Raw genomic sequence first — 6,980 nt, forward strand, 5'->3', positions numbered from 1 at the left:
TGAATATATATACAAATGGATTTAGGATATCTTACATAGTTAAAATTAATACAATAAAAAAGTTCAGAAGCGCATATTAGTCAATTAGTTTAAAGGGTCATTAATGTACATTATTATACATTAATTATTATAGTTATTATAGCATATTAGTTCATGAATGTAAAGGGTTAAAATAAACTTGTTTTCAGACTAATCACTGTCAATAAGGGTTCAATATATTTGGGATCACTACTTTCTGTTTCATAGTGAATAAGTTAATAAGAGCATATTAGTTCATGAATGTAAAGGGTTAAAATAAACTTGTTTTCAGACTAATCACTGTCAATAAGGGTTCAATATATTTGGGATCACTACTTTCTGTCTCCTAGGGAGCTCCATTGTATCAATAGAGTGATGATTCTCCAGCATTTAGAGAGTTAAATAAAGGGATCAAACCAGTTCAAACTGGTAGCACAAAGGTTTTCTTCTGGCTCAGGCCCTAAAAAGCAAAGTGGAACCCTGGGAACCCTCCAAGACCACGTTAATCATGGGCTTCGGCACCCAGGGGGCAGAAAAGAAGAGTGCAGCATCCATCGCCTGCTTCCTTGCTGCTAACGGAGCAGATTTGACCATTCGCAACAAGAAGGACCAGTCCCCTCCAGACCTGTGTCCCGACCCCAGCCTGTGCAAGGCTCTGGCTAAATGCCACAAAGAGAAGAGCAGCGGCCAGGTGGGAACCCGCAGTGCATCTCTGACCAGCAACATCGAGTCACTGGAGGAGTGAATGGTGTGCTCAGACAGGAAGAGAGACACTCTGTTTGGGCCCTGCGGACATTTGCCACCTGCTCCCTCTGTTCGCCACGTGTAAGAAAGTGTCTCATATCCAATATCGGGTCCAGTCCAGAACCAAGATCGAGGAGCGTGTAGTCTGCTCTGACAAAAAGGACAGCGAAGGGAAAACAGCTCTTGCTACACTGCCCTTGCAAGCGAGCCAGTCGGTTTTTTGTGTGCCGAACCTGAGGAGGACCCAGTACAGGTCGAAACGTTGTTTTTGTTGGCACACCTTTTTTACTTTTTTGGATATTTTTCCTCCTAGTTTAGGAGTGATCGGCTCTTCCTGACTTTTTTTCTCTCACCTGGGAAAAGAGGGGAATAAAGGATGGAAGAGCAAGGGTACAACAGTCTGCCTCTGAGCCAGGGCCTGCCTGACTCCTTCACTGAATTGTGGGAGAGCGTGGTAACCGCCTCCATCAGCACAATTCCCCCTGTGGCTGCGGAGGGGAGGCCCGACGCTGGAAACATGGAGATGCCGAACATCAGTGATGAGGCACTGGCCAAAAACTTTGACGAGAAACTGTTTGAGCTGCTTCCTGAAGTCTCCACCCGAGATAGCGCGTCCACCCGAGATGGCGTTTCCCCCCTGACCCCCACTGTCCCCGTCACCACGGACCATCCGGGAGAACACGGCTTTCAGCTGCACTTCCAGCAGACCGGCACGGCCAAGTCGGTCAACTTCACTTTTTCAGAGCTGCTCAACAAACTACTGCCAGCTTGCCAAGACCAGCCCCGTGGAGGCGCTGGTCAGCAAGGAGCCCCCCCCGGGGCGCCGCGCTCAGAGCAACCGCCGTGTATCAGAACACGGAGCACGTGTCCGACGTGGTGCGCCGATGCCCCCATCACCAGAAGGAGGACGCGGCGGAGCTTCTCAGCCATCTGATCAGGATGGAGGGGAGCGAGAGGGCTCAGTATTTGGAAGACAAGAAGAAAAGAAAAGAGAAAAAAGAAAACCACTCTTCTTTTGGACAGCAAGGAGATCACATCTCATGCTCCACTTCTACTGCAAGGGAGCCACGGTAGTTCTCTGTGTGCCGAACCTGATGAACACCCGGGACGGGTCGAAACGTTTCTTTTGTTTTTAGCTGGCACACCTTCCTTAGTTGCTGATGTTAAAAAGATGTATAGACAGAACTAATAAATAAATACATAAATATTGTTTTTGATCCTTCCTATTTTTGGGAGAGCGCTTTGAGTTTTTTTGTCCTTCCTAGTTTAGGAGTGGTTTTTATTTACAAGCATAAAAGAAAACCTCCGTTTCAGTCATTTCATTTGTCAATTAAAAAAAACATATACATATGAAAAAAAGACAAAAGACAACAACTTTATTTCATTGACAAACATTTTGATTTCATTTTTGAAGAAAAATGTCATTTTTTGGATAAAAAAACAAACAATTTAAGAAATGGAAGCACATACACACAAACAATGGGGGACGGTTGGACTGTTGTCCTGTTGTCCAGAACCGTACACCCCAAAGGGGGTCAGGATTATGGAGGTGGTAGAGGTGGGATGGACCGTGCATCCTATACCTCCTACGGGAGGAGGGACAGGTTCCCTACTTCTTCCCCTAAACACTTTGTCATATTTTCACTCGCTCCCATTCGCTTGAATGGGGAATTTCAAATCCACATCCCAACCTGATACCTCATACCTGATACCTGACCCTAAGGCTGTCATGTTCACGGCACCCTGCAGTTGGCAGAATGGCCCAGATATCAAGTGGTAGTGGTTGAAGCTGGATGTCCCCCAGCCAAAGGGGATTGTTGGGAGAGAGGAAGCCCTGCGCATGGAGGAAGAAGCTCTAGCAAAACTGCAAAGGGAGAAGAGACAGACTGTTTCAGCTTCAACATACCCGTCTTCCTCTGGAGCATCCTCATCCTCAAAACCAAAACTGTCCAAGTCTACCGTTACTGCTCCTCAACCTACACCCTCTGCTAGTAGACCAGAAAAGGACCTCATTGTCTTTCCGAGACCAAGAAACATGCAGAGAAGAACACATTCGGGGATACTAATGTGGACAAGCTGACCACTGAGGAACTTGAAAAGCTCCTCCTGGATGAAAACTTTGGTGCTTCACTGCTGGGGTTGAAGCTCAGTGCGTCCCACCCTGGCAGCCTCCCCTGTAGCTCCTCTCCTTTCCAGAGCAGTCACTGGACACCTGTTCTGTCCACCCCATCCAGCTCCAATGTGTCTACTCCCACCCATCAGCCTGAAAAAAAAAGAAAAATACAAACAAACAACATGGAGGATGGGTGGACCACGGTGCGTTATGGCAGGAGACGCCAGCGTGCCCGTGGGCCTCCAGGGGACTGGGGGATGGTGGGGATGAGGGTTGGAAGGACCGTGCGCCTCTCTTCCCCGCTTGGGGAGGAGCTCAGACCTGACCTGACCAGACGCCCTAACCCTGGTACTCTTACTTTATACCTTCATCACTCCCTTAACCTAACCCTAACACATGTTCGAGGATTATATGCCACTTTATCGTGATAACTTGTGACTGAGTGAGAATTGAGCTGTAATGTTTCAATGTAGCTGCTTGAGGCGGCAAGAACCAGGAGAAACGTATTGGAAGAACTGAAAAAGACAGATATTAATGAAACACTGGCTTCATTTTCATCACGCTGGAACACAAAGGGGAATGTCTAACCAAGGATTTAGGAGGCTTAGGGTTTCCAACTGGGTCAGGAATGACATCCAGAGGCAGAGGGTTGAGAGGATCTTTGGCAGTCCCTTTTAGCACCTACAGATCTGGTCGCCTAGAATTTCGCGCAATCTCGTGCTGGGGCCCTGACCGGTCCGTGACGGGTCCCTGCTCGGCAGTAGGCAGGTCCGTGACTGCGATGAGATCCCCGGGAATACGTCATTGGCGCGGGGCGACCCATAAAGCCCCTAAGCGCCGTTTGTGGAAATTACCTGCACTGCTTGATCAGTCCACCAGGAGGAGCAGTCATCATAAGCGGTTACCGTGTCTGAAGACAGCGGCTCTACTGTCCTATGCCTGCAGCATTTAATGTATACATTAACCTCTTCATGTATTTTCAAGTCCTATCAATAGTTTCTACTCAAACAAACTGAATTTGTATTACTTAAACACCTGTCTTTTCTTTACATTAATTTTGAAGTCTGAGTAAACTGTACTTTTTAACAGCCTATCTTATTGTACTCATGTGACTGAGCTCAGACAACTCAGTATCCTCAGATTTTGCCAAAAATTTAGTTTATACCAGTTTGGACAGAGTGGTGGCGTTTGTGAGCTCTGGGCTTTTTGAATCAGAGAAGACACGGGACAGAACAAAGACACGGAATTCAGCTGTGGTAGCTGAGGTCCTAGCACGCAGGTTGTTGGACCCACGTTGGAACCACCGGTGAAAGACCTGAGTTCAGCCACCAAACGGTAAGTTTGAACCTGGGAACGTTACTGGTTGCATGCCGTTGCAGTCCCGACTGCTAGCGTTAGCTTAGTTTGCTATTAGCAAGGTAGCTAACCAGGTAACTTGTATGTTGCTCCCAGACAGCTAATGCAAGCTGAGCTGAGCCAGACACCAGAACTAGTTAGCTCCACCACGGACCACGGACCAGCAGTCGTCCCGGTAAGTTGGCAGCTGACTTGCTAAGGGGGTCTACATTGTGGGACCCAGTGAGAGTACGTGGTGTCTGCCCACTCATAACTGCGCTTTGGTCCGACATGTCCGGCGACCGTCCGCTTTTGGTTGACACAAACAAACCAACACTCGACTCGACTCGAAGCGGACATCCACCGCTCAAAGCACCAGTTTGATGACCGGACTCCGCGTCCACTCAGCTGGAAGTCTGGAGGAGGCAAACTCCTTCCACCTGTCCTGAGTGTAGCGGTGTCTGCACTGGGCAGTGGGTGGACACTGAACAGGGCGGACATGTGGGCTGTGTTTGTACTTACTGAGGCTGTTTGTAGCGCTGTGTTGTCATGGTAACGTGATCATGCCCTGCTCCTTCTTTCAGGACGTTGATGATGAGGGAGGTTCGTACAGTGACGTGCCCGTGGGGATCCTCTGACGTGAACAGGAAAACGTCCCTCACACCACAATGAACGAGGACGAGTTTGTGAGGAAGATCTTTTCATGTGAGGAATCACTGCAGCCTCTTCCATGACTTTGTTTGTGTCTCTTGTTGTTGAAAAAGGGTTATGGGTCAATGTAATGTTGCAGTATGGATGTATTCTATATTGATAGACATGTTTAGACTTTCAGGAACTAAAAAGCTTTCTTTTGTTCGTAAAAATAAATTCTGTCCAATAAAAAACTGGACAAATGTAATGTTGCAGTCCCTGCATTTTCCACAGTTAAACACATAATTCACAAAAGAATCTTCTGCGTGTGTGTTTTTCTTTTTCCTAAAACAGCTTAAAGGCTGAAAGGTCATCATTAGCATCAGAGTGTATCCTCTTGTTCTCGCTCAATGGGTGCTGGCCAGCCAAACAGGTTCCCAGCCCCACATTGTTCCAGAGTGTGGCCACTGAAAGAGGCCAATGCAGAGAACCAACACTAATATGACTGTCTGCTGGCCGTCTCATGGTCTATTTTTGCAGAGAGCCGCGCGCCTGTTGTGTAAATCACTGGCAAGCCTCGGAATCTCCAGATGACAGCAGACATGCAGAACCGGCGCAACTCTCCCACTGCTCATGCTGGCACGAGCACGAGAGGGGAAGTAGACAGTCGAACCAGTATCACATGAGTGTTTTAATGTCATCTAAAGGGTTGTAGTGTCCGTATCTGCGAATGTGCCACCGATCAGAAAATACACAACATGAGAGGGACAGGAGGTCTCCAGCAGCTCTGCTGCAGCTCCGTCTCTGTTCCAGCGCATGTCAAGTAGAATTACATCATCATTTTTGGTGATAACTGAAAAGCAAACTCCACGTAAACAAACTTAGAAAAAGAAGAGAACTAAATATTCTCGACTGGTTCTGTAGTTTGAGGTACGCTTATTATAAAGAAAGTGATGATGTACGACTTTTTGACATTAGTTTGTTCTCTTAAAATTGCATTTTTTATTGAACTGCAATTTTTGCCAATCGACACAATTTTACTGCAAAAACTCACATACAGTGAAGCCTCACAAATTATAGCGCAATTTTTGGGAGAAGCCGCTGCAAAATCAAGCTTTTTTGATCGCACAATCACAAAAACTCCTAAATCCTGGAGGGACTGGAACACATTTATGTAGGCATGCAGTATCCTGTAAGAGACAAATCAGGGATTATGTATTTGCAGATCGAAAATATGTATTAAAGCAAAACTAAAGCAGAAGATGAATGCAGCAGAGTAAAAATCTTCTGGTGACACCCTGCAATTGAAGAAATGGGCGTGATCGTAGTGGATTCAGGGCACACCCCCAGGAGGAGGGGGGGGACTCCCAGTGGCTGGAAACTGGCTGGAGACCGACTGGCAGCCGGATGGCAGCCGGATGGCAGGGGAAATTCTAGACGGCCAGATCTGTACGTTTGTTGGTGACCGTACTTCCTGGTGGATCCAGTTGGGTGTTGGGAACAGGTCTGGATTTGTAGCCGGGTCTGCACAGTGCTTGTCCAGGTGGTAGCGTCCTGGGTCTGTCCCTCACAGGTCCTAGGCTGTAGTGGTGCCTTGAGGCAGTGTATTTAGTTCATGGATATAAAAAGAGGAGGGGGTTGTAGTTTCATAGTCCATGGGGGGTGGGTGGTGGAGCCCCCCACCATGACAGAAAACAATATCTATTTTTATCTTTATTCATCAAAAAGAAATTAAACCCCAAAAATGATATGTCAAATGTTTTAATAGTAGTTTTTCCATTATTTTTCATTTGCACAGCTGGATGGTCGTCTTATTCATTGCTGGTGAAAATGCACTCTCACCCAATGTCAGACGGCCTCTGTCACAGAGCTGTGCTTTTATTACTGATGTTGTTTTGTGTTACGTCGGTGATGTCAGTCACCTGGCTGTTTCTGTTCTGTCTGTTTTTACTGTGAAGCACTCTGTGTATTAGTACTGCGAAGAGCGCTATACAAATACAATTGTACTTCCTTTCCTTACTTACTATCAATGGAATCATTGGGAAAAGAAAGTCATCCTGTCAGATGAAGGCCAAATATAGATGATTCTAGAACAGGGGTGTCCAAACTACGGCCCGCGGGCCCACTGTGGTCCGATTTT

The 6,980-nt window shown here is 46.9% G+C and overlaps 1 pseudogene; it reads left to right on the forward strand.

The window, feature by feature from the left end:
- The first annotated feature begins 1,138 nt into the window (after positions 1–1,138).
- On the forward strand, positions 1,139–1,836 carry LOC147260906 (cellular tumor antigen p53 pseudogene; annotated as a pseudogene).
- The last annotated feature ends 5,144 nt before the right edge of the window (positions 1,837–6,980 follow it).

The sequence above is a fragment of the Aulostomus chinensis genome, chromosome 5 (assembly GCF_037954235.1).
Source record: "Aulostomus chinensis isolate RoL2024-O1b breed Wild chromosome 5, RoL_Achi_v1.0, whole genome shotgun sequence".
NCBI lineage: Eukaryota > Metazoa > Chordata > Actinopteri > Syngnathiformes > Aulostomidae > Aulostomus > Aulostomus chinensis.